This window comes from Cetorhinus maximus, chromosome 25 (assembly GCF_964194155.1).
Source record: "Cetorhinus maximus chromosome 25, sCetMax3.hap1.1, whole genome shotgun sequence".
NCBI lineage: Eukaryota > Metazoa > Chordata > Chondrichthyes > Lamniformes > Cetorhinidae > Cetorhinus > Cetorhinus maximus.
This window is the reverse complement of record NC_135903.1, coordinates 19555581-19580054: the sequence shown is the minus strand read 5'-3', so window position 1 is coordinate 19580054 and position 24474 is coordinate 19555581. Positions and strand designations below refer to the sequence as shown.

General features: G+C 41.2%; 1 protein-coding gene across 3 annotated transcripts in view; it reads left to right on the top strand.

Annotated features, from left to right (window-relative positions):
• spop (speckle type BTB/POZ protein) overlaps positions 1–24474 on the top strand; it is a 121600-nt gene that overhangs the window by 2983 nt on the left and 94143 nt on the right. Inside the window, exon 2 of one of the 3 annotated variants that reach the window (XM_078529583.1) lies at positions 5119–5171. The exons of the other annotated variants lie outside the window; for them this stretch is intronic. The gene's annotated coding sequence lies outside the window, so the exon portion shown is untranslated. The remainder of the gene's footprint in view (positions 1–5118; positions 5172–24474) is intronic. 3 annotated transcript variants of the gene reach the window in all.

The window sequence follows — 24474 nt, the reverse complement described above, 5'->3', positions numbered from 1 at the left end:
GCAAACATCTGTCATGAAATACAATGGTTTAAACGCCAAAGCAGTTCAGGAACTTTGCCATGTGCAACCCCATGAGTGTCTGAGGTGTTCAATTGTTGAGTGACAGTACTTTTCAAAGATGATGCAAGCGTAAGTCACAGGACCAGATGATGAAGCCTGCAGATTATTAATTCTTGAAGCCTGATGTGCTTTCCTTTTTGGTGTTTTATCTTTTCCCTGTTAGCCACTGTTCTTTGCTTCCCAATGCAGCACAGCCCTCTAGTATGGTCTGCTCTGAGCCATGTTTTTCCAGCATGTGGTATCGATATTAAGTTTTCAAATCCGTCTTGCAAATATCCATAACCTGAGTCTATGTTGGATGAGTAGCCTTGAAGCATCAAGTTCTCCATACAAAGGATTCTATTTTCGATCCCATTTAGGTGACGAAACCACTGGAGGCATCTGTATTTCAGTAATTTTATTCAACTTAGTGGTTAGTGGTTTTGCTTCTTCGGTATCACGATGTGAGGATCCTTATTTTCCCACTTGATGTGGCAGATGCAGTGATGTGGAATGAATTTGTCCATTCATGTTAGCTGTATGTGGTCCATCTCATGCTGTTATATAGCAGTTAACTTAAAACTAGTTTGATTGAACACCAAGATGCTTAATTTTCTAATGTCTCGGGCACAGTTAGTTAGTTGGCTGAATGTGGTTGTTTTACTAATGCCAGAGTTAGCTTGTCATCAAGGGACAAGTTATCCAATGCATTAATTCTAGGTAGTAAAACCTGTGCACAGCCTCTAGCAACCATTACTCCTGGTGTGATGTGCCAATCTGATTCAATCCTTCCATGATATAAAGCCTGCGATCCAGAACATTGATAACCAACGTGAAAGTTGAAATCTGCAAAGGTATCAAAGCAGGGTGTGTTTTTGCACCACCACTTTTTGACATATTCTTCTTGGTTGCTTCTTTGTGCTTTCTCATCTTGTGCCAAAGGTGGATAACTCTCCGATACAAGTGCAGCTCCCTAAATCCGACTGAATGAAAACTGGATATATTTCTTTCAGTGCATAGAAATTGGTAAATGGAGAAAATTTAATAATTGCAAATTCTTTGAAATGCAACACTTGGTTATATGGGTGCCTACATTAATCACATCCTTGAAATCATTGTAACCGCTGAACAGTATTTTTGTCGCCCTCGCCCTGATGCCTGGATATTAAATACAGGGGCTAAACACAAGGAACTCGTCTCACGAGAATGTCTGGCAGGTTAAAACAGGTGTCCAAGAGGGATTGCTGACCTCAGAAACAAATGATAGAACAACTCGGGTCAGTTCAGAAATTTGAAAGTAAAATGCTTACCTTTATCACCCTCTTGCTCTCATCTGATCCGGCAGGTAATCCAAAACCCAGCACAGTCTCAGTTCCAAGGTGCTGGATTTTGGATATTGGACCTGTGTTGCATGCCTAACTTCAAAACATGAAACCAATCATCTGTTGATAAGTGAACTTCTTTTTGATTACAATGCAGTCTTTGTTGCACACAGTAAAGCAGAACTTAACCAATGTTTCAATAGCTTTTTGCTAGTATCCATTTGGACTAACTATCAGTCTAAAGAAGGCATTAATCACTGTTTTAACAAATTATGGAGAAAATTGAGGATCCACCTTCCAAGGAGAATCAGCATTAGAACCTTTCTAATACAAATCTGACTGTAATGCAAAACTAAGACAAATAACCAGAAGGATTTATGTAATAAAAGTAAAACACTGTGGAAATCTGAAATGAAAACAGAAAACGCTTCAAGAACTCAGCAGGTCTGGCAGCATCTGTGTAGAGAGAAATAGAGTTAACGTTAGAGTCCGTATGACTCTTTGCTTGTTAAGTGGCCAGATCTGGTATTGTAAACTGTATTAATATCAGCAGAAATAGTTAACGTTGGGTGCTAATGCATTGGTATCATGTTAATAAATAGGCTTGGTGTCTGCTCCAGTTAGTTCCCAAATTCATGTTCATTATTTTGAAAACATAGAATAAGAAACAAGTTTCCATTTCATTGATATTCATTCTTGTTAAAAATTACATTCATTTTGGAAAAACTCTTCAAGCAGTTGAATATTTTAAAGGAAGGCACAAGATTGATGTGGCTGGCTAATACATACGTATTTACTATCCCGTCAACCTTGATGTTTAAGCTAGTCGTCATCGTTGAGTTGAAGTTCTTGACCAGTTAGCTGTTGGTTATTCTACAGTAGGATGAGGCAAATGGAAACTCTCCTCAGTTCCAGTCCTGTGTTGTTAGAGCTGCTACCTACCTACTTTAATAAATCTTAGCATAATCATATTACCCTAGTCATCTTTTAGCATATCAATTTCGCAGATATTTTCTATGTACTGATATGTACCTTTTTAATATAAATGCCAGATGCATTCTTCTGGTGCACTGTGGTAATGCTGTTGAACACTTGATGCATACTGTTACTCCAAAAGTCTAGTAGTTCAGCAGGCAGAGCATTGTCTGAGTTGAGATGGAAAATGAGCCAAATATTTGGAAAGCTTTTAAATACTCTGAAGTAGAATTTTGATTTTGAAAGAAGAAAGCTAAAACAAAGGCAGGCATGTAATTGTCCACCCTGGACTTAGTGATGGAAAATTCATTTGTTTTTTAAAGTATCATGTTGGTGGATTTGCTGGCAGCCATTTTTCAAAATTTTCGCCCCATCAAAAGAATTCCCACTGCACTGTGCATATTTTGCTGTAATGGATGATGACTGGAATGTTATTGCTCAGTAGTAAGCATCTGCAGTAATCTGTACTTGTAGGCAGCTGCTTGATAATGGATTCTCTGGGTAAATTGTGCAAGACTTGGGTTGGGGGGGTGGCGGGGGTGGAAATCAATTCAGGGGTTGGGATGACAAAAGCAGCTCTGTGATGACAGTTACTGGTGGATTAAATTTGGAATATTACAATTTTATCTGTGCTGGATTAGAGGGAAATAACATTGCTTTTTATGTTTTATATGATTAAATAATCTAATTGAGGGGTTCAAATGACATCCTAAACCATGAAAGTGCCATCTGAATCTCAGGACTGGATCAGTGCATTCACTTTACTTGCAGCCACCGTATCTGCAAATTGTGGCTTTTCCAATGACTGCGATGCAGCCTATTTATGGAGCTTTTCAGTATAATGGGCATGAGGAAGGTCAAAAGGTGTTAGTTATTTTAATGACATACTTGAAGGTATTATACATTTAATCACATGATGGGGCTTGTAATATTAGCAGTTTATTATTGTTAATGGATTATTGGAAAGTTTATAATCATGAACTGTTTTGCTGCACCAACCTGGGCAGGCAGCTGCGCAGCAGTAGCATTCTACATTTAGACTCAAAACTGAAATGATGGTCCAGATACAGAAGGGACAACACAAATGAATGCAAATTTTGTCCTAAAGGAACGTCAGACCTGACACAATCTGATACTGACTAATTCACGTATTTAAAATGTAATTTGCTCACTTGTGCCTACTTGCATTAGCAACTGATTCTTTTTCTCCTTTGCTCTTGAGGTTTCAAGTCTCTTTTGTGGTATCTTATATTTATCAGAATTTTCAATATTCATTTTATCTCCTGCTCCATAAATGGGAACTCCAGGAATTTCACCACCATCATCTTGAATTTGAAAGTGTGTCTCGAGTGTGTAGCATTTAATTACCATCAGCCAACCAATTCTGTGCTCCACAGCCTGTGATGTTCATAATGATTATTTTCACTCCAGACTTCCACTGTGTGCTTTGTTCTTTGTGCACAGATACAGGAACACTGTAGTGTCTTTGTAGGGGCAAAATGGAGTACTTCCATTAAAAGTACTGGAATGACCCCTTACAGATACATTACCAAACTTTCACATGCGCAAGCTTGAAGGACAGCTTTTTGTTTATCCAAGTCACCCAGTTAGATTTGAGATATTTTACCATTTCTGCATTAGGGTTCTATACCTCCCTGTTTGTCGTAAATTGAGTACTTCCTATTGAAGTAGAAACCTGCCTCTGCTAAATGCAGCTTGCCATACCTTGAGTAACAATAGTTCCTTACACCTATTGAGGAAAGCTAATAGACTGGTAAGCTTTAAGTTCAATGGGAGAGAAACTTGGAACCTGGTGTTTCTTGCAGTGCAAGATGCCTTCATTTCATTTTTGTTGGCACCACCTTCAAATTTGCCCATGAATTAAATATTAATGACATGCCAGTTCTAGATGATTTCCATCCTTGCCTTGTAAGAGGAAGTCAAATTTGCTGTCCAAAGTAGCCGGAGAACTCCTACATGTCCTCTGTAAATCTGTACAGTTTGTTGAGGATCTGTATGGAGGTTCTGCAGCCGCTGGACAAGATACTAGCATCACTTCTTTACTGCTTTAAACTTTAGAATCATTGCGCATGTGTAGACTAGTGTGTGCACTTTTAATTGGTTGGCTGCTAAGGAAACCACAGTATAAATTGAGCCATTTCTACAGGAACAAGTATTTCAAGAAGTGGCTCTGTAATATAGTGCACCTTTAGAGGAGTTTTTGTTAAATTACTATATACGAAATAGCTTTTTTTGAGCACTTTACACAGTTCATTCCCTGTCTTGATTATAATTGTTTTATACCTGAGACATGTAAGACTGAATTAAATTACCATGGTGCCCCTTGTGCAGAAGGGATACCTCAATCTTGACTTGGTTCAGTGTTGGCACTATGGCCTCTGAGTGAGGAAGTTGTGGATTCAAGTTCTGCTGCTTGGTTGGAATGCAGTCTTGGTTGGTGTGGTACAGAGGGAGTGCTCCATTGTCAGTTTTACAGATATGTTGCCAAACACAGCCTGCCCATTCGAGTAGATGTAAAAGCTGTGGCACGACGGGAAGAGGAGCAGGCAGTTCTCCTGTTGGGCAATATTTATCTCTCAATCAACACTACCAAAAACCTGATCAGTCGTTTATCTTGTGACTGTGTGACCTAGCTGTATGCAAGTTAGCTACATCCCTTGCCTTCAAAACAACAGTGATTACATTTCTAAAGTAATTTGCTGCTTGTAAAGTGATTTGTGTTGCCCAGACTACATAAATGCAAGTTCTTTATTCTTTGCAGACTGGGGAAGAATGAAAAAAATGTTTGGATGATGGGCTGATGCCCTAGTTGAGGTAAGGTATGACAGCACATGGAGAGATTTAAACATGAAGATGAGGATCTTCACTGGGACATGGGAAGACAGTGGAACCTGTGGAAAGTGATTTGAGTTTGGGTCTTGGTCTAGATGCAGTTTGAAGCATTCTGAATGAGTTATAATCTGGAGATTGACTCAGGTTGTTGGATAATTTGGATTTTGATGTGGTAGAAGGCGTGGGTCAGGGAGCACTGACAAATGAATAGAGTTAAAGCTGGTGATATTTCAGAGGTGCATGTAAGTGACCTTGGTGACAGTGATATGGGGGAAGTAAGCTCTGCATATTGAACCAGGTTGAATCGCCGCAGCTCTGGACTTGGTCTAAAGTGGAAGCTGGAAAACTTGCTGCGGCTGATGCCAGAGCAGTGGGAGAGGAGGACAGTGACTTTGATTTTGTGGACATTTATTCTAGATGAAATTTTGGCTTCATCTTAACATCCCACAGGAAGTTGGAGACTTTAGTAGTAGCCTTGGGGGCAAATGGAGAAGTGAAGTTGTGGGTTGGTGTACAGGTAGGATATGACCTGATTCTTTCAGATATCTCAGATGCAAAACGCCAAAATAGTATGCAGCAATTGAGGATGGAAGCTTGGTGTACACTGGAGATGGAAAAAGGATGAGGGGAAAGAGAAACCTTTGAAGGGCATGTTGTTTTCATTGTGAACCCAAACCAGGAGACAGCAGTGCTGATGAACTATAGTGCAGGAGGAAGGGATAGAGTGGTTGATGCTGTGAAAGTCAATGGAGCGAGTGGCTGAGGAGAGTGAGTGATGCAGGATAGGTGCAAACTCTGCCATTGACAGGGTAGGTGGTGCTTTATTGACGAGTTTCATACTGGAAGCACAGCACAGCTGAACCAACAATGTGCTCTAGGACTTGAAGACAAAGATAGTTATGGTAGTTGGAGAGGAAGGAGCAGTGGCTAAGGTTAAGAGCTTTCTTTGTGGACAGCTTTGTTTCAAATGCATGCCTGGTGTATTTGTATTCAAAATGCCACTTAATGCAAATGGAGAAAATTATGTTGGAATATTGAAAGGAGGATTGTTTTAGAAGTTTACTGGTGCACTGCCCAGTTGTGTTCAAAATATTACATTTTTTGAATTCATTCTCGCAATGTGAATTCACCTGCTGAAGCCGGCGTTTATTTCCCATCTCAAGTTGCCTTTGAGAATTTAGTGGCCGGTCGCTTTCTTGACCCACTGCACTCCCGTGTTGCGAAGGGACTTGCACAATGCTGTTCAGTAGTGAGTTGCAGGCTTTTTACCCAGCAACAACAAACAATCTGTGATCATATGTCCAAGTTGGGTTAGTGTGTCGTTTGAAGGATTTCTAATGCTGGAAATAATGTTCGTTATACAATGTTCATTCACATTGTAGATACCATTATGATACCTGGATCATATCTTTTCCACTGTGGTGATAATCTTTATAAAGTGTGGTTTTATACACAAGAGAAGAAAATGATGTTTTTTTTAAAGCAAATGTCGAGGTATAGAACAGATGGTTTAGCGTGCATTTGAAAATGTGATGCAATTGTCTGGGTACAAATGATATTAATAAACTTCTCCAGTTTCACTCCTGTGGTTTATGGTGCATCTGAACCCCATAATTGTATAAGGACCTGCAATACACTCCCAGCCATCTGTTTCAAGTGCATGCCTAGTGTATTGGTACAACAGTTGCAACTGCTGCTGGAGGGCAAGTTCGTAAGATGTAGCTGAATCAAATGTGATAGCATTCTTTCTAAATGCGTGATCAGCCTTATTGTATCGTGCAAGGCTCTTAAAGTGAATTATTGTACTCTGGCAGTTGAACTAAATCAGAAAATCTACTGGTGCTGTGTGATGTGGGCAGGTTCACAAATTGATTAGTCTTTCTGTATTACTGGGGAATATTACCTGCATTTTCTTCCAGTTTACAGACAGAAATGTTGCCATTAGCTCTGTTTTGAGTATTCGGTCCGAGCTTATGGACCGAGAACCTGAGTTTGTAAATTTGAGAAAATGATGCATTGTTTATAGACGTGGAATGAGAATAAATGAAAGAAATAGACAGGGAATGTTTAATGAGCAAATTTATTCAGATCAGATTTTAAGATTAGCAAATTTTCAGCTTAAAGCGAGTCTTTAAGATAGATCTGTAATGCAGAAATAATTATTATAGTTTAGTGATTTTTATAAATGTTGGGTTTCAAGTTTTAGGAGTTATTTGTGTCCTGAATTGATCTGAAAATAATTTACATTAGAGTAAATTGAAGTTCTGTACATGGAGTTCTGAGACTAAAATGTCTTTCCTTCCACCCCCCAATTCTGATTTTTGCTTCTCATGCCTTTCTCTCCTAAGTGAAAACTGGAGTCTGAAAATTTGGCCTGTGATAAAGTTCTGAGACTGTGAAAATACCAGTGCTGTTGCATTTCTAGCTTACAGGCTAATTTTTAATTATTCCAAACCTGAAAGTTAAATATGAAGTATTATAGCTCAGCAAATGAAAGACAGATTTATTCAGTGAATGATCTTGAGTTAGTGCATAGAGATTTTAACAAGATCTGGGAGTTTGTAATTTTCAGTGCCTAGACATTTGAAAAAAACCAGTGCTAAGATTTTTATAACTAGGACAATTGAATATATGTCAATCGAAGTTGTGCCCAGACTACAATTAGCTGAATATATCTTGGTCAAAATGGTTACCATTCTTAAAAAAATATACATTTTGCATTAGGAAAGGTGCAAAAAGTAATGGGACTAATTTCCAATTGTGAAGTGGTTGAACTGTGAGGAATAGTTAAAGAACCTTTAAGTTTTACAGTGCAGGAAAGTTGGGAAGAAACGTCACAGAAGTATATTAAGTATTAAATGGTCTAGAGATGGTGAATACCTATTTTACTTCAAATGATGTAAATAAATTGAGATCAGCACGCATAAATGGAAAAATACTGTATAGGAAATTCGTGCCATTCGCTGACATTCAAAATACAATTGAATGCAAATTTACTTAAATGAATTGATGGGCTAAGTGATTTTTTTCATTCCTTGGCCAAATGATCAAGTTCCAGCTGTTTTTAATTATTGTGATTGCTGGCATAATCACCCATTTCAACCCCATTTATTGTTGAGGTCTCATCAAATTTCCACAATTTTATTTCATTTAATGGATAAAAATGCCTCATCAGATTTTCTTATGACAAATTACCGCTTATGTAATTTACCATTTGTTTCAATAAAAAGCAGATGTCTCTAGGTTCTCAAGTGAAGCTTACTCCATATCAATTTGTATTATGTACAGAACCATGCGTTCTGTACTCTGAACATTGTATAAATGGAATAGAGAGAGAAGAGGTAGCTAGGAGAAAAATGTAGTTCTGTGCCATGTTAATTCTCTTTTATCAACAAAGAGCAGTCAGCAACCAATTCCTTTTTTTGTGTAATAAAAACAAAATGCTCCGTAGGCCAGGCAGCACCGATGGAGAGAGAAAAACGGTTACCATCTCGGGTCGATGATCTTTCATCAGGCTATTTGCAGAAAGCTCGAACTATACTCTTCTGGTTTGTAATGGGGCAAATCAACTTCCTTATGAAAGGAACACTGAAAAAAAAGTTTGAAGTGGGCTGGGAGTACTGTGATAATTTAGTACTTCTCTTCCTATGGTAAATCACAGTTTAATCTCATTTTAATGTAGTGTTGACAAGAGATGAGAATTCGATTGTCAGCTGGCATGTGTTTTTAAATCCACTCTTTCTGGATTAGTTTATCTGCAATACTGCTTTATAGTCAATGCTCTTTGTAATGAATAAGCAGATATTTTTAAGCAGATATTTTGTCTCCAATTTTGTGATTGGTCTTGATACCTTTTATTCACTGATTTAACAACCTTTTATTCACTGATTTAACAAGACTAAGGGCATATTTACATTACAAATTAGTATTGGTACAATGATTTCCAACTTAGAACTGACAAATTTTCTGTCTGAGTTCAGAGCTGGGTGGGTGGGACCTGACCTGATTTAGTATTAACAGGAAGTAAGACTCCTTGGAAGGGGTAGCCTTCCATCACTTTGTTTGATACTACATGGCATATGCCATAGATGTCTGTGTGTAAGTCACCTCTGTAGCCTCAGAAAATCCCTCCAAAGAAGTCGTCGACTTATATGCCAAGTATAAAAGTGAACTGACGGTGTGGATGTTCGCCAACTTTATTGTTTTGCGCATGGGGTCTGATCTATGGGTGTGTCTTAAACTCCCGCACATCTTTGCAACACAGCTCGTATTGCCTGCTTGATCCCTTGCACCCAGTTATAAGGTACTGGTCAGTAAAACATCCCGTTTGTGAGGTGAAAAATTGAGGCTGACTAATGTGAGTGTAGCATGTACTGGCTGAAAAGGGGGCGGGGCAACTTGTGCACCTAGTGTGAAAGTTTGTTGTATCTCCTAGGTTTTGCTTAGGCATACTTTTGTAAATTTATATACTAAGAAAGCAGGGATACTCCTGTGGAAAACATCTCTGCATGTGATTATATCCAGGCATGCACATATCTCTGTCCTAAATAGAGCATTTGCAGTTTCTGCCAGGCAGGAACCAGCTAGTGTAAACTGGCTAGGACCCACTAGCAATTGCAACACAAATGTACTTTTAAATGTTTCATTCTTAACCTGGTTGTAATAGTCATTTGTGAGCATTGAGTCATAATGCAGCTGGAGCCATCTCTAACCAGGTGTTTTGTGAAATTGACTCTGGTGGTTGTTGAGTACACAGAAAGACCTGGTTAAATCCAGAGCTTTTCTCTCGTCTGCACCCCTGGTTCAGCAGGCAATGAATAAATTTGTGCCTGAACTTCTGCATAGAAGGCTTTCAGCAGTAACAGTACCTTGGTGTGCATGCTATAAGTATTATATATAGCTTTATAGCTAATATTCTGTCTACCTCTTGCATGACACTCAGCTGTTGCTGATATGTTTTTAGCCAAAAAAAATGTCTTTAATCACTACCTTCCAGTGATTCCAATGTAATCATGATGTAATAGTTTGGTTATACTTTTTTTGTATTCTGGATTTGCTTTTGTAGATTCTCAGTTTGGAGTAGTGATATTTTTGTGGGCACAGGATTTGATTAATTTATGGGTTCAGCCCAGAATTGGGATTCCAATTTCTCAGTGAAAAGGAAAGGAAGCTAGGTACAGTTCTCACTATTTTTAAGTGGCCAAATTGAACAGTGATTTAGTGTGGTTAATTTGTTCTCTTGATGACAGGATTTGCCTAGATGTCTGCTAAATTCATAGAGTCATAGAGGTCTACAACACAGAAAAAGGCCCTTCAGCCTATTGAGTCTGCGCCAGTCAAACAAGTACCTAACTATTCTAATCCCAATTTCCAGCACTAGGCCCATAGCCTTGTATGCCATGGCATTGCAAGTGCACATCCAAATACTGCTTAAATGTTATGAGGGTCTCTGCCTCTATCACCCTTTCAAACAGTGAGTTCCAGATTCCCACCACCTTCTGGGTGAAAAAATTCTTCCTCACATCCCCTCCTGCCCCTTACCTTGAACCTAGGCCCCCTGGTTATTAATCCCTCCGCCAAGGAGAAAAGTTCCTTCCTATCTATGCCCCTCAATGTTATACACTTCAATCATGTCCCCCTTCAATCTCCTCTGCTCCAGGGAAAATAACCCCAATCTATCCAATCTCTCCTCATAACTAAAACTCTCCAGCCCAGCCAACATCCTGGTAAATCTCCTCTGCACTCTCTCTAGTGCAATCACATCCTTCCTATAATGTGGATTCCAGAACTGCACGCAATACCTTAGCTGTGGCCTAACCAACGTTTTATACAGTTCCAGCTTAACCTCCCTGCCCTTATATTCTATGCCTCGGCTAATAAAGGCAAGTATCCCGCATGCCTTCTTAACCACCTTACCAACCTGTCCTGCTACTTTTAAGCCTGCCAGACCACTTAGAACCTCCTCCCTTTCTATGCTAATTTCTTTAATTATATCACAGTCCTTCTGCCTGATTTCCATACCCACGTTGTCCCTCTCACTTGTGAACACCAACACAAAGTATTCATTTAGAACCCTACCTATGTCTTCTGGCTCCACACACAAATTACCACTATGGCCCTTAATGGACCCTATTCTTTCCCTAGTTATCCTCTTACTCTGAATGTAAAATAACTTTGGATTTTCCTTTATTTTACCTGCCAATGTTTTTTCATGCCCGCTTTTTGCTCTCCTAATTTCCTTTTTAAGTTTCTCCCCATCCCCCCGCACGTTCTGTACTCCTCCAGGGCTTCCATTGTTTTGAGCCCTCGGTATTTGCCATAAGCCTCCCCTTTTCTCTTTATCCAATCCTGTATATCCCTGGACATCTAGGGTTCCCTGGATTTGTCGGTCCCACCCTTTATCGTTACTGGAATATGTTGGTCTTGTACTCTCCCTATTTCCTTCTTGAATGAGTCCCACTGCTCTGACGCAGATTTACCTAAAAGTAACTACTCCCAGTCTACTCTGGCAAAATCATATCTGATCTTATTAAAATCGGCCTTCCCCAAATTTAAAACTCTGATTTCTGGCCCTTCCTTGTCCTTTTCCATAATAACCTTTAATCTATCTGAAAAATACTCCCTCACTGATACTTCTACCACTTGCCCGGCTTCATTCCCTAAAATTAAGTCCAGGACCTTGTAGGACCTTCTACGTACTGGCTTAAAAAGCTCTCCTGGATGCATTTTAAGAATTCCGCTCCCTCTAAACTTATCACACTATGACTAATCCAGTTAATGTTGGGGAAGTTGAAATCCCCCACTATTACTACCCTGTTATTTTTGCACTTCTCTGAAATTTGCCTACATATCTGCTCTTCTGTTTCTGTCCGACTGTTTGGGGGCCTATAGTACACTCCCAGCAATGTGATTGCTCCTTTTTTGTTTTTAAGTTCTACCCATATGACTTCATTTGAGGAGCCATCTAAGATGTCATCCCTCCTTACTACTGTAATTGATTCCTTGATCAATATTGCGATACCCACTCCTCTTTTACCTCCTCCCCTGTCTCACCTGAAAACCCTATATCTTGGAATATTGAGCTGCCAATCCTGCCCCTCTCTCAACCATGTCTCTGTGACAGCAATGGTGTCATACTTCCATGTGTAAATTTGTGCCCTCAACTCATCTGCCTTATTCATCAGACTCCTTGCATTAAATTAAATACCATCCAGCCTTGCCAAACTCCCTTGTCCCTTAACTGGTCTATAATTTCTATGCCTTCCAGACTCGCTTGCTCTCTCTTCTAATTTTGGCTTTGCATCTCCCCCTGTTGAACCTCCTCTCAGGATCCCATTCCCCTGCCAAGTTAGTTTAAACCCTCCCCAACAGCACTAGCAAACCTCCCCGCAAGGACGTTGGTCCCATTCCAGTTCAGGTGCAACCCGTCCGCCTTGTACAGGCCCCACCGCCCCCAGAAATGGTCCCAATGTCCCAGAAATCTAAAGCCCTCCCTCCTGCACCATCTCTCCAGCCATGCATTAATCTGGACTAACCACCTATTTCTATACTCACTGGCGTGTGGCACTGGAAGTAATCCAGGATTATTACCTTTTGAGGCCCTGTTTTTTAATTTTCCTAGCTCCCTAAATTCTGCTTGCAGGACCTCATCCCTCTTTCTACCTATGCCGTTGGAACCAATATGTACTATGATCTCTCTCTGTTTGCCCTCCCCTTTTAAAATGCCCTGCAGCTGTTCAGTGACATCCTTGACCCTGGCACCAGGGAGGCAACATACCATCCTGGGGTCACATCTACGGCCACATATATGCCTCTCTGTTCCCCTTACTATTGAGTCTCCTACCACAATTGCTCTTCCCCTCTTTTTCCTCCCCCCTGTGCAGCTGAGCCACTCAGTGCCATGAATGTGGCTGCACTCCCCAGAGGAACCATCACTCTCACCGTTTTCCAACACACAAAAATGGTTCTCGAGCGAGATGCACCCTGAAGATTTCCTGACTACCTGCCTGACATCTTTCTTCTGACTGATGGTCACCCATTCCCCCTCTGTCTACACTTCCGTAAGCTGCGAGGTGACCACCTCTAAAAATGTGCTATCCATGAAACTCTCAGCCTTGCGGATGCACCTCAGTGCCTCCAGATGCTGCTCAAGCTCTGAAACCCGGAGCTCAAGTAGCTGCAGCTAGTGGCACTTCCCGCACATGCGGTCGGTCAGAGCGCAAGGAGCGTCTAGGACTTCCCACATGTTGCAGGCGGTACATAACATGGGACTGAGCTGCCCTGCCATGCCTCTAGTTGAAAGAAAACCCTTTAAGTTAAATACAGTAAAGAAACATTAAATTATTTATGTACTTTAAATAAAAAGTAGAGCTCTTACCTTTCCTTCGCTTAATCTATTTTAAACTGGAGAAAAATACTTACCCATTACTCACCAATCAGCTCTCACCTTTGTGCTGACATCACTTTATGAAGCTTCTGGTTCTGATCTCTCCGCTGTTCTCTCGCGCTGTCTTGTGATGTCACTCTGTTATTTTCAACAAGAACTGACAGGGCACTCTTCACATTTGTGTGATTGAGAAGAACTGAGGATCATTGAGTAATGACCCATTACATTGTGTCCTCTTTTGGAAGTGTACAAATATAATCTTTAGTTAGCAATTCAGAAAGGACAATGAGTGGGAGGACAAAGAACAATGAACAGTGATTTCATTCCTCTAAGTTTGCCACAATTTGGATAGAGCTTGTAGATATATTTCACATTAGGATCCACTTTTTTGGGGCAACTAAGCTACGAGAAAGCTTATGGCAATTGAATGTTATTGTAATGTATGAGCAATGCCTTGGAGTTGCTTCTACTTGGAACGGAACTGTGACTGCTGTAACAATTTTATTCCAGTATTTAGGCTCCCATTTACCCTGCATCTGTATCATTGGTATGAAATTGTTAAGCTTCCTCCCAATGTAAGTCAGAGTTAAGGCCCAGCTTAATTGCAGAGGAAGATGGAATGAAATGGTGTAGCAGGAGGTAATCCAATCCACTTCGCTCCATGATCAAGTTGAATCATGACCCTAGATTTACTCCCTGATTTCTTTTAAACTTATCACCAAGATAAACTTGGGATGACTTGGTGTGAATGGGTTTGAGCCTTCATTAGATACAAAAAGTGCAAGGACAGTGTTTTGAATCTCTATAATACATGCTTGTTTATTTTCCTTCTATTATCTGGTTGACTCTTTAACTGAAACCAAAGTGAAGTCCATTTTATTCCTCTACAGGAACAGTGAAGAGAGAGCACCACAGGCAGAATCTTTGTGGCATAACGCTGTGCTCTTCTGTCTATAGCTGACCTTAGCTTCGCCCAGGTTGTTGTATTTATCTGTACTTTGTTCCTAAACCAAGCCCAACCTGCCCTGTTGTGTATGTATTTTGGAAGTTGCCCTTCTGTTTTAGTGTCCAGCAGCCAGTCTTCCTCTTGGCTAGAGTTACACTTGTCTTTGCCATGAGATTAATTCCTGGGAATTACGCAGGCAGAATGATGGAGGAAAAACATGATTTCAGTGCTGCTCCCTCATTGGTAGACACTGCATCAACTTTACAAGCAAAAATGGGTTGTACATATACTTCATATGTAAGGTTCACTGGATTCATTCCTGGGATGAGGTGGTTGCATTATGAAGAGAGGTTAAACAGGTTAGGCCTATGTCCATTGGAGTTTGGAAGAATGAGATATGATCATCTTGATACATATAAGATCCTGAGTGGACTTGATAGGTTGGATACCTGGAGGACATTTCCTCTTGTGGAGACTAAAACTAGGGGACATGGTTTAAAAATAAGAGGCCTTGCCTTTAAGACAGATGAGGAGAAACTTTTCTCCTAAAGGGTCGTTGATGTGTGGAATTCTTTTCTCCAGAAGGCAGTGGAAGCTGGGTCTTTGAATTTATTCAAGGCAGAGTTAGACAGATATTTGTTAGGCGAGGGAGTCAAGGGTTATGGGAGGCAGACAGGAAAATGGAGCTGAGAACACAGCCAGATCAACCATGATCTTATTGGATTGTGGAGCAGGCTCGAGGAACAAATGGCCTACTCCTGCCCCTATTTTCCAGGTTACGCCTTCATGTTCCATTCCTGTAGATTTTAATCCTATACTGAGAATGCAGTTATATTGTGATTACTATTGACAGCAAAAATGCATGAGTGAGGACAGAGAATCATTGACTCTAACCAGATCTTTTTAAAAAATTTCTAATAACGACTTAAGAGTGGGAGCAATCACCTGGAGACCCAATACCCAAGTAAAAATGTTTTGAAACTTTTGGCTCCAAGATTGTTGGTTATGCTATAATGGTGGGAAGTAGGAAAGAAACTATCCGTAGTGAATTGTGAGCTGCCTGGCTGCTCAAACTGTTGCCAAAACCTTGAGTTCTCTGCCCGAAGGCAGGTGCAACCCACAACACTATGACCTCTACCATGGGTAGAGCAAGGAGGTAGGTCCTGAATCCAACTCAGCCAGAACAAGGATCAAACTCTGAGCAGTTGGCACCAATCTGATCCACACTGGCCACCAAGCCAACTGCAATCCCCCCTGCCCAGAGTCCAAGTCCAACTTTCATGTATATGCATGTTGTAGTCTGGGGATATGGGTGGTGATGGTAGAGGTCCCACTTTCTTTCCATTACATGGCAGACCAGGAAGCTTTCCGCTTTTACCACCTGCCATTGACATATGTTGGGCGGATTTACAAGTTGATGCTCAACCTACTTGGCCACGTTATGAACGCGCCTTCCTTGGCTATTAAGTCCTTGAGCCCGGAGCTTCTGCCTCAGGAGCTACCCACTACACTACATGACCTCCATATTCTAGCCTAAGGCAGCTTTAATGAATTAGGTCACTCTAACTGAAGTCCTGAGTCCATGGTACCTTGGACAGAATCAGTAGAAAACTTTAGAAACCTCATTTAAGATTTAATATATTAACATTAAAAGGTGCTAAAGTAGGCAAAAGGAAAATTGCTGAAAGTATGTTCTTAATTTGTTTTTGCCATGACCTTAAGTCTCAGCGAGCAATACAAAAATTTGTGACTGGAGAACTGCATTTATTTATAGGTAGTGAAGAACAATGAATTGATGTCAGGACAAACTGCAGTATTTTCTCCGGCATATATTTTGGCTAATGTAAAAATGATATGTTTTTTCAGAAATATGCCCAAAATTCTGATGACCATTTTAGTTTGGCTAGCATGTGCATGAAACAAAACAAAAATGACATTATGATGCCAGGCGTTCACTTGTAACTATGCCATTTACCTGTCTGATGATGATGGATTCTTACTTTAATGGATGAGTGTTCAGCAAGGAGACTAGTTGTTTGCTGTCTAGGTTGGTGCTATCTCATATGTGATGTTAAACCAATCTTGATTTGCGATTGATGTTAAACCAATCTTGATTGATATGATTGCAAATATTACATATGAATTCACTGCTGGAGGCATTGATGAAGACACTCCTTTTGCAGCATTCTCACTTGTCCTGACTCTGTTCTCCTCAAATGTTGGGATTGCTAGATAGAATGACTTCTCCATTTGGATCTGTCCAGGGTTGTTTTTTTTCCCCATGTAGCAGGGCTCAACATACAGGCTGTTAGATGGGCTTTCAGAATGTCTTTATGCCTCGGTTTGGGATGTCCTGTGTGTGGCTTCCCGTGTTCAGCTGTCTGATAGTGGGAATCCTCCATGCGAACCACATGGCCCACCCAGCGAAGGTGGCCTTTGATGAGCATGCTCTCTATACCAGATATTTGACACATGTCTGAACTTTGGAATTTAATGGATGGAGTACGTTTGTGGTATGTGGTAGTCAGTCCAACCATAATGATTAGATGTGTATATCTTGGCAATTATATCCCCCCTCCACCTTAACTGTCTATAATTATTTGCCAATTCATGTGGGAAATTCCATTATTATTGAATGCAATACTCCAGCTGAGGTGTGACTATTTTATAAAGGCTTAGCGTACCTTCATTGCTTTGTACTCTATCCCTCCATTTACTCAGCCAAAGATCGTATGGTTTTTTTTAAAGCAGTCTTCCCTAATTGTCTTCTTGCCTTCAAAGATAGTGTGCATACACCCTCCAGGTGTGTCTCTGCTCCTGCACATCTTTTGACATTGTATCAATTAGTTCATCTTGCCTTTCCTCATTTTCCCTACTAAAATATATAATTGTAATACTTTTTTTCTGTTAAATTTAATATGCTATGTGCCTATGTCCTCCTGAAGTTTGTTACTATCCACCTCATTGTTTAGTACATTGACGAGATTCATATCTTCTACAAACTTTGAAATTATGCCCTGTGTACCCAGCTATAGGAACTAAAGATTTCTGCTATGATGTATTAAAAGGGAATACATAGAATACTTTTCTGATTCTTGTGCTGAGAACTGGGGGATAAAATTGATGATGAGAAATACTTGCATTTTCTGACAACATGCAAATAATCTTCTTCCCTGTACTCATCCTGTCTATAAATTCTATCCTGTCAGGGTATCTAACGTTCACTGCTGAATGTATTGTTCCATTAATAGTTATTTGGCAGTAAGAACTTGAGTATTGCTGAAAAAAGACATTTTGTCAAAGTTTTTCATTTTGTACTCATCAGGTCAATTGCAAGAATACCAATACCGGGGGAGCAACAGAAAGAGAAGAAAGTGATGATTGGTTGGCAAGTGGACACTGATAGAGGTGTTGCCTTGGAGAATGCACCAGTTAATGTTGGCTGACAGTTAACTGCCAAGTATTATTTGAAATTTAAACCAGGAGCTTGACTCTGATTGGTCAAAGCATTGCCCTGAGGAATGAACCAGTGAATGGCTATCACTTATCTTGTTTACCTGAAACAGGTGCAATGTGTACGCATATTCATTCTGTCTGCAAAGAACAGGCCCTGTGTATTAATATATGTAACTTCCAGTACACGCAACTGGGAACCAGACTGATGATCTTGTCCAATCGCGGAATCATATCTAATGTCAGACACTGTATTTTGAGTTTTGCAAGAACAGGCTAGGTTGGGTACGGTCTGTACCTTGCCCATTGTGTACAGCGGAAGGGGCATGCTGTTTGGTACAATTTGCCAGTCTTTGGAACGTAGGGCCTACATACCTAGCATCACACTGCCACCGAAATTCATATACCACATTACTCATTTGTGTGATAGCCATAAAGTCTTTTTGGCTTGACGGCAGCATCAGTTAGTGGCAAATACCAGTCACAGTATTACAGTATCTTTACAGTGCAGAAGGAGGCCATTCGGCCCTCAAGTCTACACTGGCTCTCAAAGAACATTCCATCTAGTCCCACTCCCCGGCCTTATCCCTGTAACCTTGCACATTTTCTCTTTTCAGGTAGCAATCCAATTCTCTTTTGAATACCTCGATTGAACCTGCCTCCATCACCTTTTTGTTCCAGACTCCAACCACCCACTGGGTGAAAAAATTTGTCCTCACATCACATTTACTCCTTTTGCCAATTATTTTGAACCTGTGTCCTCTAGTTCATGATGTTCTCTTGAGTGGGAACAGTTTCTCACTATTTACCCTGCTTATATCCCTCAGGATCTTGAATACCTCTACCAAGTCTCCTCTCAGCCTTCTTTTCTCCAAGGAAAACAGTGCCAACCTCTCAAATCTATCCTCATAGCTACAGTTCTTTATCCTGGGAATCATTCGTGTGAATTTTCTCTCTACTCTCTCCAATGCCTTCACATTCTTCCTCAAGTATAGCACCCAGAACAGAACGCAGTACTCCAGATGACTCTTATACAAGTTCAACGTGACCACCTTACTTTTGTACTCAGTGCCCCTATTAATAAAGCCTAAGATACTATATGCTTTATTAACTGCTCTCTCAATATGCCCTACCATCTTCAATGACCAATGTACGTAGATACTGAGGTCCCACTGTTCCTGCATCTCCTTTAGAGGACCTCCCTTTATTTTATACTGTCTCACCATACCTTTCCTGCCAAAATGAATCAGCTCACACTTCTCTGCATTGAACTTCATCTGCTACTTGTCTGCCCAATCTGCCAACATGTCTATGCCCTTCAAGACTATCCCCATCACAGTTGGCAACATTTCCAATCTTTGTATTATCTGTAAATTTTGAAATCATGCCCTGCACACCACAGTCTAGGTCATTAATATATATCAGGAAGAGCAAGGGTCCCAACACTGACCCCTGAGGAACTCCACTACAAACCTTCCTCCAATCTGAAAAACAACCATTTATCACTACTCTGTTTCCTGTCACTCAGCCAGTTTCTTATCCAAGTGCCTACTTTCCCTTTTATTCCATGACTTAGAATTTTGCTCACTAGACTGTTGTGTGGCATTGTATCAAATGCCTTTTGACAATCCATTTACACCACATCAACAGCGTTTCCTTTATCAACCTTCTCTGTTACCCCCTCAAAAAACTCCAGCAAATTAGTTAAACATGATTTTTCTCTTGATGAATCCATGCTGGCTTTCCTTAATTATCCTGCACTTGTCTAAGTAATTATTGATTTTTATCCTGTACTATAATTTATAGAAGTTTCCCTACCACTGAGGTCAAACTTGTAGTTACCAACTTTATCCTTGCACCCCTTTTTGAACAAGGGTGTAACATTTGCAGTTCTCCAGTCCTCTGGCACCTCCCCTGTGTCTAAGGAAGACTGGAAGATTACCACTAGTGCCTCTGCAATTTCCACTCACTTCCCTCGGTACCCTTGGATACATCTCATCCGGCCCTGGTACCTTATCTACTTTAAGTAAAGATAGCCTTTCCAATACCACCTTCCTCTCGATTGTGTACCAGTTACCTCCTCTCTCACCTCGGCCTGGGTAGCAAGCTCTTCCTTTGTAAAGACATGCAAAGTACTTGTTCAACACCTTCACTATTTCTCCATCCTCCACATGCAAGCCCCCTCTTTTGTCCCTAATCGGCCCTACTCTTTTTCCACCTTTTTATTATTTACATGCTTATAGAAGACCTTGGGATTCCCTTTTATGTTCACTGCCAGCCTCTCTTGGTGCTCCCTCCTTGCATTTCTTATTAGTTTCTTCATTTCCCCTCTGGTCCTTCTATATTCAGCCTGATTCTCCATTGTATTTTCTACTGACATTTGTCATACACTCACTTCTTCCTTTTCATCTTCACCTCTCTCTCGTCATCCAGGGCGCTCTGGATTTATTTGTCTTACCTTTCCCCTTAAAGGGAATATACATCGACATTGCCTGCAATACTTTTCTTTGAATGTGGCCCATTGTTTAGCCACTGTCTTTTCTGCCAACATTTGATTCCAACTCGCTCAACTCGGATGCATTCTCATCCCATCAAAGCTGGCTTTCCCCCAGTTAATTATCCCTGCTCTGGATTGTTCCCTGTCCTTTTCCATGATTAACCTAAACCTTATGATACAATGGTCACTGTCCCCTAGAGACTTTCCCACTGATATTTGATCCACTTGGGCCAACTCGTTCCCAGAGCCAGGTCCAAAAGTGCATGAACTCTGGAAACATACTGCTGTAGAAAATTATCTTGAACACATTCCAGGAACTCTCGACCTTCTTGCCCCTTTGCACTATTCCTATCCCAGTGTATATTTGGATAATTGAAGTCCCCCATTATGATTACTCTATAACTCTTGCACCTCTCTATAATTTCTTTGCAGATCTGTTTCTCCACATCCCTTCCACTAGTTGGTGGTCTATATACCACACCAATCAATGTTATTGCACCTTTTCCATTCCTTACCTCTAGCCAGAGGATTCTGTTTTTGACCCCATCCTTAATCTCTCCAGTACCGTAACGCCACCGTTGACCAATATTGGTCACCCCCCCCACCCCCCGCTCCCCTTTTCTTCCTTTCCTGTCTCTCCTAAACACCTTGTACCCAGGAATATTTAATGCCCATTTCTGTTATAGCAATAATATTATAATTCTGTTTGTCAACCTGTGCCTGCAGTTCACCAGTCTTATTCATCACACTCTGTGCATTCACATACATGCACATTAGCCCTGATTTAGTCTTTTTTACTTTCCTGCTTATTCTGATTCCATCTAATGACTTACTGTTGCCCACTCTAATTCTATCAAACCCTCCAAGTATTCTGTCTACCTTGATGCAACTCTCTGATATATCCTTATTATCAGTTGATACTTCACTACTTCCCACTGCCAGTTTTTCTCCTCTGCACTCTGAATTTTTCCCCAAGTTCCCATCCCCCTGCCAGTCTAGTTTAAACCCTCCCCAACAGCACAAGCAAACCTCCCGCGAGGACACTAGTCCCAGTCCTGTTAAGGTGTAACCTGTCCTTGTACAAGTCCCATCTGCCCCAGAACCAATCCCAATGCCTCAAATCTAAAGCCCTCCCTCCTACTCCCATTTTTCCAGCCACGTGTTGAACTGCTCAATCTTCCTATTCTTATGTTCACTAGCATGTGGTACTGGGAGCAATCCTGAGATTAGTGCTCTTGAGGTTCTGCTTTTTAAATCCCTTCCTAACTCCCTAAATTCTGCTTTCAGGACCTCATCCCTTTTCTTGCCTATGTCGTTGGTCCCAATGTGGACCATGACCTCAGGCTGTTCACCCTCCCCCAAAAGAATGTCCTGCAGCTGCTCTGAGACATCCTTGACCCTGGCGCCAGGGAGGCAACATACTATCCTGGAGTCATGTCTATGGCTGTAGAAATGCCTGTCTGCTCCCTGAACTACGGAATCCCCTACTACTATAGCACTTCCACTCTTTCTCCTCCCCTCCTGTGCAGCTGAGCCACCTGTGGTGCCACTGACTTGGCTCTTGCTACAGTCGTCTAAGGAACCACCTCGCTCTCCAGTGTCCAAAGTGGTCAGAGAGTCACTTAGCCTCAGGGGATTTCTGCACTGCTTGCCTGTTTCTTTTAGATACTCTGGCAGGCGCCCATTCCCCCTCTATCTGTGTACTTCTTAGCCGTGGTGTGACCACCTCTCTAAAGTTGCTATCCACGTAATCCTCAGCCTTGTGGATGCACCACAGTGACTCCAGCCGCTGCTGAAGCTCCGCAACTTGGACCTCAAGCTTCTGCAGCTGGTGACACTTCCTGCAGATGTAGCCATTGAGGGCACTTTGTGTCTGCACAGCAAGATGCACATTGTACATGGCTGAGCTGCACTGACATACCTTATACTTTAAATATAGTGTTTATTACAGTCGTGTTGCTACTGCATGGTAGCAGCATGAAACAGCTAGCTTCACCTGTTGGTCAAATTTTTGAAATACCTTGCCCTTCCAGGGTAATCTGAGGAAGACTGGGCACTTTTCAGGGCCGAAAGTGAAGGTCTTAGGCTTGTTCATGAGTTTGCGCGATATACAGAATGGCCTTATTGGCAACCTTGTAAATAGATCCCAAGTCATTTGCTCACCATGCAAGCTTAATGCTGAAATAGGGTGAAAGACATCCTGTGGGATAATGACTATCCTGATGATCTTTTCCTGCTGTATATTGCGAGTGCCAGTGTGATGCTAGGTATGTAGGTTGTACGTCCCAAAGACTGGCGGATCGTATTAAACAACATGCCCATTGCCAAACAGTGGAAGAGACAAGGTACAGACCTTGTTGTGTCCAACATTAGATGTAATTCCGCGATTGGACAATTGTCAGTTGCGCTCGCAGTGTGATGCATTTGCGTGTACTGGAAGCTACACAGGGCCCTGTTATTTGCAGACAGAAAGAATATGTGTACACACTGCATCTGTGTTAGGTAAACAAAATAAGTGATAGCTATTCACTGGTTCATTGGTCAAGGCATTGCCCTGAGGAATCAGAGTCAAGCTGCCTGGTTTAAATTCCAAACAATGCCTGGCAGTTAATTGTCAGTCACCATTAACTAAGGCATTCCATTTGGCAACGGCTTTACCAATTAGAATCCGCCAACCAATTGTCTTATACAATATAAAGTTATTGCTTCTCCTGACATTGGTATTCTTGTGATTCCCCTGATGAGTCCAACATGAAAAGCTTTGACAATGTCTTTTTTCAGCATTACTCAAATATTGTTTTATTATGTGACCCAATGCAAAGGAAGTTTGAAGCAACTTTCTGTTAATTTGAATGAGCAGCAGTTAAGGTTGACAGTAATAAGTAGTGCGTGTCAATTAGGGAATGCACTACTTTGACAGTGGTTGGCTTTTCATAACCTGGTTGCAAAATCTGCCAAAGTATATGTTGTATAAACATGATTTATTGTGCTTCAATGCGTATGTATATTTCTATAATGAATTCCTTGAATGTTGTGGCAGTACTAGCTAGGAAGCCTTTGCCCGTAATTGTTGAATTAAGCAAAATTTCAATTGTGGCATCAAGGAACCCTTGTAAAATTGACATCAATGGAAATCGGAGTAAAAACTCTCCAATGGCTGAATCTTACCTAGGACAGAGGAAGGTGTTGCAGTTGTTAGAGGCCAGTCAGCTCAGCACCAGGCTATCACTGTCAGAGTTCTTCAGTTCCTTATTGCCGTAAGCTCAACAGTCTTAACTACTCCAACAATGACCTTCTCTCCGTCGTAATGTCAGAAAATGTTCGCTGACGATTGCAAAGTGTTCAGTTCTATTCACAACTCCAGGCGCTGAAGCAGCCTATGTCTGCATGGACCAAGGCTTGGACTGAAAAATAGCAAGTAACATTTGGACCACCCAAGTGTAAGGCAATGACCATCTCCAACAAGGGAGAATGTAACCAAATCCCCATGACAGTCAACGGCATTACCATCACTGAACGCCCAACACCAACATTTTGGGTTCACCATTGACCAGAAACTTGACTGGACCAGCCACAAAAATACTGTGGCTACAAGAACTGTTCAGAGGCTGGGAATTCTGTCTCCTCAAAGCCTGTTCACCATCTACAAGACATAAGTCAGGAGTGTGATGAAATACTGTCCACTTGCCTGGATGAGTGTAGCTCCAACAACACTCAAGCTTGACACCATTCAGCACAAAGTAATTATCACCCCATTCACCTACTCCACCGCTGACGCACAGTGGTTGCAGTGTGTACCATCTACAGCATGCACTGTGGCAACTAGCCAAAACTTCTTTGGCAGCACCTTCCAAACACTCTGTCACCTATAAAAACAAGAGCAACACCACCTCTGAGTTCTCCTCCCAATTCTGACTTGGAAATTTATTGTCAGCTCTTCTCTAATGCTGGGTCAAATCACTGGAACATCCTAACAGCACTGTGAATGTACCCATACCACGTG